Source organism: Podarcis cretensis (assembly GCF_951804945.1).
Source record: "Podarcis cretensis genome assembly, chromosome: 6".
In the NCBI taxonomy this organism is placed as follows: Eukaryota; Metazoa; Chordata; class Lepidosauria; order Squamata; family Lacertidae; genus Podarcis; species Podarcis cretensis.
Window position 1 is genome coordinate 59,260,596 of NC_137175.1, and position 13,998 is coordinate 59,274,593.

The 13,998-nt window shown below is 42.1% G+C and overlaps 1 protein-coding gene across 2 annotated transcripts in view; it reads left to right on the forward strand.

Moving 5' to 3' along the window:
- The first annotated feature begins 10,135 nt into the window (after nt 1–10,135).
- The window catches only part of ACOT11 (acyl-CoA thioesterase 11), a 61,740-nt gene continuing 57,877 nt past the window's right edge, over nt 10,136–13,998 (forward strand). Inside the window, exon 1 of one of the 2 annotated variants that reach the window (XM_079980742.1) lies at nt 10,136–10,367. The gene's annotated coding sequence lies outside the window, so the exon portion shown is untranslated. The remainder of the gene's footprint in view (nt 10,368–13,998) is intronic. The other variant, XM_079980743.1, reaches the window with a different exon arrangement.

Sequence of the window (13,998 nt, forward strand, 5' to 3'; positions counted from 1 at the left end):
GTTTTCCCTACAAGACTGGAACCAGCATGCACAATAGCAAAATTCCAGGGACAGCCAAAGTCAAAATAGAAAATGAAGGGAAATGCAGCATCAATATAACCCAATTACCTAGGTTCTATCCTGCCACCTGAATATACGTTTGCATCTATGTCTGGTGGACCTCCCCATGGAGGTCATTGTCCAGTTGGCACCTGCTTTATCATACAGTTGTAACGAATAGGGTTCCAGGACTTAATAATTCTGCAAAGCTTTCGTAAGAAATATTTATATGTAGGTGAGTGTAGTACTTTGGCAGTCTCTGTCTAGCTACACTGCAGTATACTCACTTAGAAAGCCTGCATTTTGTTTCACAGATATTTCAGATAGCTATTTTAGGTTAATCAATATTTAGGATGAAAATATCCTGTAAAGGCTCATGGGTATAGTGTCAAATGCAGAGCTCTTGGAGTTAGGTTCAAAAGGAAGGTTTGTCTGAAGTTGTTTTCTGAAAGTCATTCCTTTGTATTCCTGGCATCTAGAAACTGACGCAAACTAATATTAACTGTATAGTTTTGTTCTCTTCCTATATTGGATTAGCAATAGTTAAGTGACATATTATAGGTCAAAATAAAGCGTCTTACTAGTGAAAAATTACTTTTTCCTTTGTCATGTCTCGATTGTTTCTCATTTTAGTAATTGGCCCAAACCTAGTCCAGACTTGATGATCTTTGGCTTTTTGTAATGAGCTTGCTGGATGATGCCTTTGCTTGTTCTCCAACAAGTGACATTTAGTAAACATGGAGGTGCTGTTTTGGTGCTTAGCAGTCAGTTCAGTATTTAGTTCCTTCCAGGAGAGGGCAGAGTTACATGCACAAGCTTGTTAATTACAAAGCTTTACAAACTTCTTTTGTGTTTTCCCTTTCAGATTTTCCTAACTCCTGCCTGTGCTAGATGATCAGTGCTGTGTTTGGAGCAGTGATGTCTAAGTGCCTGCTAAAACTGCTTTTCTCTTTGTCCATAGGTCTAAACAGCTGTGAAAACCTCTCCAATCATGGGACTGTCAGCATTTTCTGATGGAATTCAGTTGTGTGTTGGCAAATTCAGGTCGTGCAATAATAGCTGGTTGGGAGTCCTTGTGCAATAAATCTGCTTCCCCACTCCCCAGCCAAACAGACCTTTCAGGTCCTTTCCCCTGCAGAAAGCAAGCTTGCTCCATCTTCCATATGGCTATCATATCTCCTCTCGGTCTATTTTCCAGGCTAAACATACCCAGCTCCCTCAAACATTCCTTATAAGGTTTGGTTTCCGGATCCTTTATCATCTTGGTCGCCTTTCTCTGCACACGTTCCAGCTTGTCAACATCCTTCTTAAATTGTGGTGCCCAGAACTGGACGTAGTACTCCAGGTGGGGTCTGACCAAGGCAGAATAAAGTTGTACTATTACTTCCTTTGATCTGGACACTATACTTCTGTTGATGCAACTTAGAATAGCATTAGCTTTTTTTGTTTCTGCATCACACTGTTGACTCATGTTAAGCTTGTGGTCTACTAAGACACCTAGGTCCTTTTCACATATACTGCTGGCAGCCCAGGTGTTCCTCATCTTGTATTTATGCAGCTGGTTATTCCTGCCAAAGTGTAGAACCTGACATTTGTCCCTGTTGAGATTCATTTTGATAGTTTGGGCCCAGTTCTTCAATCTGTTATGGTCATCATGAATTCCGAATGTGTTTCAGAAACCAGAAAAGCAAGAACAGTGGATTAAAGCTAAGAAGCATTGTTAGTTTAAACTGCTTTGCCGTCTTTGTGGTGGTACTGTAAACATGGAATGACTTGCAAGCTGGGTGTGCTTTGGATCAGCCACATTAATAATTTTGCATATACTGTTGGTTTTGGAAAGGGAAATCCCCCCACTGTTAAACCACAGGGAGAGCTTTAGAATAATGGATCAGATTTTAAAGTTGACCACCAATTTAAACATAAAACATTAGTTCTAGTGAAATAAATCAGTTTGGTCAATTCTGCAGAGGGATTTCTGGTATTCATAGAACAGGTCTAGGTACAAGGAAAAGAACTTATGTGTGTATCTCTAGGTGTGTGTCCAAGTACTGTTTGGTCAGCATTTGCAAACAGGCTGCTTGTGAATTCAAATTGCAAACTAGGTACTCTGCAGGCTATCTTAGTGTGACATTTACCTGACTTGCATTCATAGTGTGCTCAGTGCACAGCACACTGCTGTTTTTCTCATACCTTCCAACAGTAGCTTGCTTAGCAATTGATACATATATGCTATATATGTACCTACTGCAGATGCTGTTTCCAGAGGCTACTGAGTTTGTACCTCATACAGAACGCAACTCGGCCAGATGATAACAGTGATGTCCATCTTAATTGGAAGCTGGTTCTCAGCCAAATTCTGATTTTAGTACTTTTAACTTTTATACCTGGAGTTGAGATGTTGAGCTATGAATATCCGGATGTACAAAAGTGTGGTATGGGGGTTTGAATTTAACAATTCAGAAATTTGCTAAGGCATGCTCAATCTGTTGGTAGGCAAGGTACCTTTTAACCCCTTTTAACGAATTAGGGCATTGAAGGAATCCAGGTTCTGAACCAAGCAAATGTGGCTTCTGCAAAGGAAGAAGTGCATGAAGAAGAAGAAGAGTTTGGATTTGATATCCTGCTTTATCACTACCCTAGGGAGTCTCAAAGTGGCTAACATTCTCCTTTCCCTTCCTCCCCCATAACAAACATTCTGTGAGGTGAGTGGGGCTGAGAGACTTCAGAGAAATGTGACTAGCCCAAGGTCACCCAGCAGCAGCATGTGGAGGAGGGGGAAGCAAACCCAGTTCACCAGATTACGAGACTACCGCTCTTAACCACTACACCACACTGGCTCATGTTTGCATATATTACACACACACACACACACACACACACACACACACATAGTTGGAAGGGGTGAACATCATCAGACAGGATGGTGAAGTGCTGCTCTCTTGCCTGTAGAAAACCCTGCTCTGACTTTTGAGTCATTTTTAAAGACACATGATCATATAGGTAAACTTCAGATTAGCTTAAATGCTAAAGAACGCTTTTTAAAGAAAGCTTAAATAGAAGCTGAGATTCTTAGGCTGCCTTATTCTGCATTTGCAGAATAAGATGCTTCTCTGTGAAACACTGGAAGTTACAATATGACAATGGACAGCTTTTTTATATATAGTACAGAACCAGCAGTCATGATGACTAAAGACTAAAAGTGGATACTTCCTTTAAATGGTTAATTTGTGGGCTGTAGCTGAATCTGCCTGCCTGTGAGCTTCCAAGGATCTAAAGGGAAGCTCTGTTGAAAAGTGGCAGTTTGAGGTGGGAAGGGACTAAGGCAGGCTGGTTTGCTAGCATCACCACGAAGATTTAATACTTTGGTTAGGATTTCCATCTCTGCCACAACCTCAAGTTGTCCCAGAGGCTAGGCTAGCTAATGCAAAAGAATCTACAAGGCTATGATTTATTAGGCTAATGCACCAGCTAGTGCCTCTTTCCTATTTCATAATGAGCCTTTTCCATTGGAGATGTCTGCAAAACTGCTTTTATTATGCACTTTGGAAGTACAGAGTTCCCAGGTTGTAGGACGCTTGCTGCATAACATAGTGTGTGTGTGTGTGTGTGTGTGTGTGTGTGAGAGAGAGAGAGAGAGAGAGAGAGAGAGAGAGAGAGAGAGCGTGCTTCTGTAAATGAGGGCTCTTGCATCTCGAAAGGAATTGTGATGGTTCAGCATCCTCTTTAGCTGTGAAAGGAGATTACAGTTTATGTCCAGCTTTTAAAGAGTCTACATGAGCCAACCTTACGGGTGAGAGGTTAAATGCATGATCTCTTTGAGGTAGAAGTCCTCCAGTTCAAATCCTGGGTAAACTCCATCATAAATAAGAAGATGATAAGGTGGTATTATCTTAAGTTACTTGTATTAAGAATTTAGTGGCACCAGAGCTACACATGCAGCAGAATGAGGAGCGGATGAGGTTGTAGAGTTTTGAGATGATAGCATGGTCTGCTCCATTTCAGATTGTGTGGATTACAGGGATTGTGTGGATAAAATTTTTGAATATTGCCCTAAATAGGAAAATTAGCAGAGTACACAGAAGAACCACTCTCTCATTTATTCTGGGTCATCTTCTGGCAGGGATTGTTTTTGTTTAAGGCAAGGGAGCATTTGTTGTGTTCCTTTATAATTTGTCAGGTGGGTGGGGTACAGTTAATCATCATCACCACCACCACCAACCACCACCATCATCATCAAATGTCATCTTCCTGCCTCGCCCCTTGTAATCTGAAGTTCTGTCCTTGACTCTACTACTTCAGAATGGTTGAATGTGCAGATCAGAGCTGAAATAACTTTACATGCAGGTCTTCAGATGTTACTAGCCCTCAAATATTTCTGATAGCATCTCACATGCATATATGGTACATTGATTGCATATAACGGGGAAGGGAAGTATACCAGACAGAGAAGCTTATGCACTAAAGTTAACTAAGTGAGTGGCTACTAATTATTAGGTGGCGGCGGGGTGGGGGAGCAATATGAAATGATGTCTGGGGACCTCTTGGCTCCTTTCATTATCCAAAGGCATAGAATGCTTCCAACTTTTTAAATAGATGTGGTCAGGGGATGTGGAGTGACATATTGAGCACATGAGTCTGTTGCCATGCATTTGCTTCCCTGCCCCTCCAGAGTTACCTTTTCATGGTGGTGCCATTTTATCAGTATGTTGTTTATGAACTGAGTTTTTAAAACTTGTACTGAAACACCTACTTTGCCTTAAAAAGTATTGAAGAAGTTATGCAAAAGCATGTAAGTAAAACAACAACACACGTTTCCATGCAAATTTTAAAAATAACAATAGTTCAATGGGCTGAAGAGAAAGGAGGTTAGGAGTAGAGCAAGTGCTTTGCATGTAAAAGACCACTGACATCTCCATGTAGGACTGGGAATCCTGGAGAACCACTGCCAGTCAAAGTAGACAGTATTGAGCTATATGTAGCAATGATCTGACTTGTCATATATTCCCATGTAAATGACACGCTCAGGTAAATGGTCCCTTCCATGCTCACATGACTATGTTATCCCCATTAGTGTGGCTGGAGCATAGCAGAATGTACCCTGTACACACAAAGTGCTGTATCCCCAAAGTGTGGAAAGTATGCTTTTCTTCTTCATCATGCTTACGGTGGAAGAGCAATTGCTGAATAGGAGTTGCTAGTCTGAAAACACCCAATGTTATTGTCCTCCTCTCACAGATAAACACAGATTTGTCAAGTTTTAGTTGTTAATGCCTAGGTCACATCCACATCATACATTTAGAGCAGCCACAACACTTTAAGCGACGTAAATGTATGGCGTGGATGTGACCTTGTTGTGAAACCTGCAGTTCTTGGCTGCTGATTTCTGGAGAGCAAAATTGATTAAAATCAGTTGTTTGGGCTTTGCTCTCCTTATCCGATAAGTATTCTAGAACCAAAGGCTGATACTTGAATACAGCTGCATCTCTCGGACCCAAACATGTGATGTGAGGCCTCTTGAAACATTTGGGTTCTTTGGGATTAGGCTTATGAGGAATTCTGCCAATTAAGCTGTGTGCATTTTCCCTATTAGCGATTTTCAAGAGGACTCCTAGATGAAACGTAATTCTTGCTTATGCTGAAAGGAGCAAGATGATTAGAACCTCTTAAACGCTTGACTTGTGATGCGATCTCCAAACCAAAGTTGTAGTGTTGTTGCAGTATCCTTCCAGTGATATTTTGATCAATGTTCAGGCACAATTAGCATAATGCTGTAATTATGGCTTATGGAGCTGGTATTCCCCAAGCTGACAGTGCCTTTTCATCCAGGGTGTGCTGACATACTAACTTAATACACATGTGTCCATTCCCCCTCCCCCCCGCAATGCCTCATCTGATGAAATGAATACCCACCAACATGCTATGTTCTGTTTCAAATCTATTACCATATGCCTGTCTTTTTACAGTTCTTTGGTGCATGATGTTCATAGAGTGGATAATTAGCTAAGTGAATTAATTGACATTCATACGTGCAATTAGCAAATGGTTACAAGCAAGCTATTCTCTTTGGGATGACTAAAATTTCTAGGGGACTAGTGTAAAAATACTGTAAAATCATTAAGAGTAAATAATGAGGGTTGATTACTATGCATGATTATAGAGGCTGTTTTCTTTCCTGAGCCATAAAAGTGTACACATTGTAAACAAGCCTGTGGGAGCGAGGGGGTGGGAGGGAAGAGAAGCAATACTATAAAATGTTCTGGAGCTCACCACTTCTGGAGAGATGCACTGGATATGTATTCCAGATAAAATCTGAGCCAGATGGATGGTATGCCATAAACAATGTGGTGATATTTGCCCCCCAAGCTCTTCTTCTTCAGTGGATAATGCCATCTTTTACTTAACAGGTTTTCTGTTCGATATTTATTATGGGACAATGGAAGATGTGCAGCTCCCTAAATAAGAATAATGTCAAGTCTCTGGGCTGGAGGCTCTGGATTTCTTAGACATTTTTCATACGCCCTTGTAAGAAAAGATGCAATTCCTTGCGGTAAAGGAAACTTAGGAATGGTGATTCCCTTCACTGTGTAAACAAGAAAAGAAGAGGAAAGCATTGCAATATGACTTTGCACATTAAGGCATAAGACACATCCCATCCTTGGTATTACAGTGGTACCTCAGGTTAAGTACTTAATTCGTTCCGGAGATCCATTCTTAACCTGAAACTGTTCTTAACCTGAAGCACCACTTTAGCTAATGGGGCCTCCAGCTGCCGCCGCACAATTTCTATTCTCATCCTGAAGCAAAGTTCTTAACCCGAGGTACTATTTCTGGGTTAGCAGAGTGTGTAACCTGAAGCGTATGTAACCCGAGGTACCACTGTACCAGGGAAGAAGAATTCATAGTGGCAACTTTTATCAAGGGGCTGTTTGAAAAAGGGATCTTAAGAACATAGAATAACTGTTCTCAGAATTTCTGCCTCCAAACTTTGGCCCCACCCCTAAACCCGGTCTTGATTTTTTGCTGCTTCTGTTACCCCTGAGTTCTGGATCTCTACTTGCATTATAAACACAAGTTCTTCATGGGTCTGTATTCTAGAACAATGGCAGTGTGCTTGCCAGGATGGCAAAACCTGGAGATTATGAGGGTCTCTTGCTGTTTTTCACACTGCACCTCTGCTTGTCTAAGGAGCTTTTCCACATCTCTCATAGTAAAATTAAATGGCAAGGACTTGCACGACATGGAGAGTTTGAAATTGGGGGAACTGAAGAAAAAAGCGCCCCTCCCCAAACACCCACTATACATTTAAAGCAGATCCAACATACATTTAAATCACATGATTTAAAACTCTGGGGACTGTAGTCCATTAAGGGTACCAGGAGTTGTAGGTCTGTGAAGCTACAGTTCCCATGATTATTTTGGGAAAGTCATGTACTTTAAATACATGGTATGGATCGTTTCACATTGCTGTCAGAAACAAAATTGTGCCATCAGAAATTAAAAGTAACACTTAATGCATTTATAGGAACCCTACAAATAAGAAATAAAAGTTGCCACTATAAACTTAATGCATTTATAGGAACCCTAACCCTATTGAATTTACTTCTGAGTAACATATAGGGTTGTGTTGTAAAGACTGTGCTGTAAATGCTTCCTAACCACATGGGAAGTTCAACCACTGCAACAGATTAGGCATGGATGTAGTAGATGCACCATCCCAGAGGAATCTTGAAACTGAGGAGGGATATTTTTGCATCTAGTCATACTTTACTTCAAGCCAGATGTGGATGTTGGATGCTGTAATTCCTGGATGATATTCTAGAGCAATTCAGAACAAATGTTTTTGCTCTTGGAAATCTAAGTACTTGTGAGGAATTTTATTAATGCATATTTCAAACACTGAAAAGGTTAAAAGGAATTGAACAAGGCAATAACATCCCCTTGTCATGATGCACAAGAGGGTAAGGTCTTGGCTTCTAAACCTTTCTGCTAGTTTTTACTATAAATGCCTTTATATTTCTTTAGAATTGCTTTTTCCTGTACACTTGGATATTTACTCTTGAGCCCTTGGGTCTCTCAGCTGGGTGTTGCCTGACTGCACATATTTGGCTTGAGTTTGAAGGGAGGGTAAGAAAAGAGGGTAACATGCACAGCGAAGAATATGGGTCGGAGAGACAACGATATCCAGATGATATGAACCATCTGCAAAGAGCTACATTTGTTCCCTATTATTCAATCAAACTTAAGTATATACATTTGATTTGTTTAAGGATGAGACTAAAAATGAGAAGCATGACGGACTAAGGGGGTGCATAGCACAGGCACACAGCCGACATTTAAATACATTTAATACATTAGATGCATTTAAAATTATCGTATGGCATGGAGAAAGTGGACGGAGAGCAGGTTTTCTCCGTCTTTCATAACAATAGAATGCGTGGACATCTCATGAAGCTGAATGTTGGGCGGTTCAGGACAGATAAAATTACTTATTCACCCAGCAAATAGTTTTAAACTATGGCACTCACTCCCACAGGAAGAAGGGATGACCACTATTAGACAACTTCGTGGAGGATAAAGCTATCAATGGCTACTAGGCTCTGCCTCCACAGAAACCACAGGAGCAGGGAGAAAGCTCTTGTGTTTGCGTTCTGCTTCCCACAGCCATCTGGTTGGCGACTGTGAGGGCCGGGTGCTAAACTAGATGGGCCACTGACCTGATCCTGTTTCCTCAGTTATTGGCTATACTTAGAACAAGTGTCAGTTCTTTGGAGATTGGCTTTCATCCTTCACACTGTGGCTGTGGCAGGTTTTTACAACTTTGGTCTCATAGGTAATGCTGGTGGGGGAGGAAAGGATATATCTTGGAATAATAATAATAATAATAATAATAATAATAATAATAAATTTATTATTTATACCCCACCCATCTGGCTGAGTTTCCCCAGCCACTCTGGGCGGCTCCCAATCAAGTATTAAAAACAATACAGCGTTAAATATTAAAAACTTCCCTGAACAGGACTGCCTTCAGATGTCTTTTAAAGATAGGATAGCTACTTATTTCCTTCACATCTGAAGGGAGGGCGTTCCACAGGGTGGGCGCCACTACCGAGAAGGCCCTCTGTCTGGTTCCCTGTAACCTCACTTCTCGCAATGAGGGAACCGCCAGAAGGCCCTCGGCACTGGATCTCGGTGTCTGGGCTGAACATGGGGGTGGAGATGCTCCTTCAGGTATACAGGACCGAGACCGTTTAGGGCTTCAAAGGTCAGCACCAACACTTTGAATTGTGCTCGGAAACGTACTGGAATAACTATTCCTTACTGCCACGGTCAACAATTTCCTCTTCACATTTATATGGCTTATTGGCTATATTGTCCAACTACGCCCCCCTCCTATATTTATGATTTAGGAATATTTTGTAAGGCTGAAATACTGAGATTTGTAATAGAATATAAACTTTAAATTGACTTAATTTTAGTCACACCGACAATTTGGCTTCCAGACAGTCACTGGCAAATTCAGGCTGTGTGTTAAATCTCATCTGGAGCTGTTGCAAAACAAACGCCAAAGAAACGGACTTTATGTGATAAGGAAAATGACAGGGACATGCACTGGAAAGTATTGACGCAACCTTAAGATCCACACCATGCGTTTAAGGCACATCCAACTCGCCTTTAAAGCCTGTGAGTTGCCCCAAAGAATTGTGGGAACTGTATTTTGTTCAGGGTACTGGGAATTGTAGGTCTGCGAGGCGGAAGCCACAGTTCCCAGGATTATTTGGGGAAAAGTCATGTGCTTTAAATGTGTGGTGAATGTACTTTGAACATGATGGGTGTTCGTTAAAGGGGCCTTCTGGAAGCGACCTCAGAATCAAGGCTCCTCTGCTTCTTTGTTTATTGCCTACAGATTACCGTAGTAAGGAATAGTATGTAGACAATGATCGAGGTTCTTGAAAATTATAGAGACATTTCTGTTACTTTAAAAGGAATGGGAGAGGGGATTGATGAAAGAGTTAGGAAAGTTGGCTAACGATGAACAGTTCTACAAAGTTCCACCTTAAGAAAACTTCAAAAGACTTTTTTTTTACGGAAGTTGAGGGTTTACCACTCCCCAGTGATCCGAAGGAAAGCCCTGGCAGTGGCTGTGCCTGGAAAGCCGTAAGGACTCACACAGAGAGAATATAAAGCATGGGGCAGAAAAGTCCTGCGTGCAGGTGGCCCGGGGTTTCTCCTTCACTGCGAGTCGCAGCCTGAACTGAGATCGCTCAGTGCAAGTGCCTGTCTGCTTCACAGGAACAATCTTTGGCAGTTTTCAGCTTCCTCTGGCGAAGGTGAGAGGGGCAGAGGAGGTTGGGAGAGACCTAGCCACGGCTAAGAGTTTTCCTGGGATGTGAGAAACGTTATTATTTTGGGGTAAAAATAATAATAAAGGGTGGAGGAAAGGACTTCTCAAACCAGTGAACTCCTGAACTTGGGGAGGGCTGCTAAAGCGGTGTGTGTTTAGCGCTAAATACCTCTGCACTGATGAAGCTGCCTTTAGGCAGAACTTGAAGCAAACTTCTTTATCGGTGCGCAGTTCTGATAAAAACAGCAACACTTCTGTGGTTAAGAGGGAAATGCACACTTTATTTCTGAAGGTTCCTGATGGAGCAGTGGACCGTCTTATTTCTCTTCCATGACATGGCATTTATCAGATAAAGGAAGAGGACATCTACAGACTTCGCTTTTTCAGCAATAGTTTCCAAACTCCCTAACAGTCCCACAAGTAGAAATCTGTGGCCTTTTCCAGGATTCCTACCTCCACTTTGCAAGTTACCCTCTCATGCTAAATTTTCTCATATGGATGACAGGATGGTTCTTCAGGTACCTGGGGTTAGAGACTTCAGAATCTCTGTTAAGTATATAATCTCCAAGGTGAATGAGGCTTGCAATTTTTACCATCTTGTTTGTTTGGTGTTTAGAATTACTGCTAAGTTGATTCTGGAGCCAAAAAAAGAGTCTAAAATGTGGCTTTCACTTTCCTCACCGAAAGCTGGTCCAAAGTTTCTGTGCTCCACTCTTTCTAAACATGGCTGAGTCACAATGGAAACTGCTGATAGACCTGATGCTTCTGTAGGAGACTGTGTTTTCCATGCAACTCATTGAGCAGAAATAGAGCTAAGCTGGGAACAGAACTTTCCCAGCATTTGAAGAGCAATATTTGAACACTTTTTGTTTGCGGTTTCCATCTGTGGAAGTTGCATGAATATCATGGAATTCTGTCCCAGAGAGATGCCTAGCTTCCCTGCAGTAAGTGTGCTCTAAACTGTCCATTTGGAAAGGGCATGACCAAATGCTCTCCATAGATTATTCCCCATGACTAGGTGGAGATTTATTTGGCGCTTGGGATGCACTAACTCATTGCCAATTTCTGGGAGTGACACTCAGTTATTTTCCCTTTTGCCTTGTCAGCTGCATTGGCAGACATGAATGGAAGACAGTGTGTCCAGTGTGGACATACATAAAGCAACACAATCATACACTGACCCTTATCCAGAAGGAAGTGTCTCACATGTACCTAGCTAGGTGTTAGTGCCCTTGCCTTTCTAGATGTGAGGTTACTCTATGGCTTGCATAGCTCTCGGGCCACCACTGCCTCCTTTTCCCTGCTGCTGCTCCTTCTTGCAGCTATTGTCCCTCTAGTGATGAATAAGGAGATGGAGCAGCATCTAGCACAGAGGGCAACTTAAGGGACAGCTGGGAGGAAGAGGAAGGTTTGCTGAGAACAAAATCTGAAGCTGCCACTGTCCTATCTCACCAACATTATTATTTTATATTTAATCTTCACAGATTTTTTTTTTCTGCTGCCAGGCTTACAGAGATTTGTTTTAAACTGTTGACTGGTGATTTGTGATTCCGGTTTATTTTGTCTGTTATTTTATTGTATAGATTTTTTTGTACACAGCTTTGATATTTTAATGAAAATGTGTTATTTAAGTATTTTATAAATAAATAAATGATTAGGCAAGCCACAGTGTGACTTAGCATGTTGTCTGAACACAGGCTCATAGTTTAGCTCCCTCTACACTAACCACAAGCTTTAGCCAAGGTATGTCCTGTGGTTTATGGTTCCTTTATGCAAGGACTCTCCTGTCCCTGAGCCACACATCCATATACACTCCTCTTGTTTCACTAGTTATTTATAAAGTGCATGACAGGGACTTTGAACCTCCTTGAATGACTTTTGAATGACTTTTCTGTTTACTTTCTCAAGCATGTTATTGCTGTTGTAGTGAGATGAGAAACTGGCCCGAACGATCTCTCAACGTCTTCCCCGTCCCAACCCTGTGACTCTGGCTGTTAAAAAAGAGATTGCCACAGAGGGCAAACCAATTAGGCAAGTTTAGTTGGCCAGTTTCTGTCTACTGGGAGGATGGACCTTGAGGGATCTGAATAGCTGACCTTTGCCAAGTATTCTTTCATGAAGAAGGCAGCTGGAGGCGGTGTCAGACAGGTTCTTGTGTGTGCATGCACATGAGAACTGTAGACCAGTCATCGTTAGAAATAAATGGGCTGGAAAAAGTGTGTTGGTTTTAGAGCCTGTAAGTCAGCAGCATTGTCGTGGAGATTGGCTGTTCCCCATGCTGAAAATCTGAGGGAGAGAAGTAAATTTACAATGTCTTTAGGAGTTATGCTGTATCTTTCCCAATGCTCAATCTCTCTCTCTCTCTCTCTCTCTCTCTCTCTCTCTCTCTCTCTCTCTTTGTGTGTGTCTGGGTGTGTGTGTGTGTGTGTGTGAGAGAGAGAGAGAGAGAGAGAGAATAAATAAAAATAATACAGAATGGTATAAGCTTTTGGTGACCTCATTTCACCTCTGGAATGTAATACTCTCTGTGTACACACAGGAACCTCCCCCACAAAAAAACCAGAATCCTTCAATTGTCGTTCAAAGCATGCTTCACAAACTACAGTTTCCAAATTTCTTTTTTGGAGGGGACTTCCGGGTTAGCGCCATCGGCGAATGGTGGAGTTCCTCCGATCAGAGGAACGGGCTCCGTGGAAACTGGGTCTTCCCACCGCAGCGAAGGTGGGGACCCGCTAGAAATCCCAGGCGGAGAAGCCTGGGAACGTGGGGTTCGGCAGAGCACCAAGAGCGCTTCCCCTACTCGCGGGGAAACCCCTTTTTTGGGGCTCCGGAGCGGAGTGGGGTGAGCAGCGCGGTGCTGCGAACTGACTGCTACTTTCACAGTGGGAAGCCGCACAGCCATCGCCGGAGATCGCTGACTTTTTCCTGGTGACAATTGGACTCTAAAACAAGTACCTGTGAGTAAAAACGGAAGATTTGACTAAGAAACTTATGAAATTCACGAATTAGGCAACGAAGCGGGAAGGTCTAAACAGGAAGTCCGCCTTCCGCTTTTTGTAAATAGACTGAAGTAAAGATTTTGCAAGCTAAATAGCCTGGAAAATTGATTCAAAGGTTGAAATTTCCTGCATTTATAACCAACAAAACCCCCTTGACAGCAGGAGAAAAGGGGGGGGGGGGACTTGGGCCGTTTAATCCTGCAGAGAAAGAGTAAAGGAATATAAGTTTCTATCGTCCCAAACCTGGGGACGGGTGTCAGGACAGAAATGGTTGGAGATTCCATTGATTGAAAACGGAACACTTTTGACAGATAGTTAAAAAAGAGAAACAAATGAACTTCAACACTGCTTTCTGCATCTTTGTATTTTAAGGAAACAAAGTATTTGAAAATCGAAAGTAAATTTCCCTTTGTTGGATACTTTTTAAAGATGGACGTTGGAAACTGTGTCCCCTAGAGGGAGCTTGCCAGTTTGTTGTTGCAGTTCACAGGGAAACGTTATAGTTGTGAGAATCAGACCGTGGGACCAGCTATTTGACCTTGAACAGAAATGTGCAGGGAGGAGGTTCTGTCGTCTGCCCTTGGCAAAACAATTGCTGTGCTGCAGCAGTTGCATGAG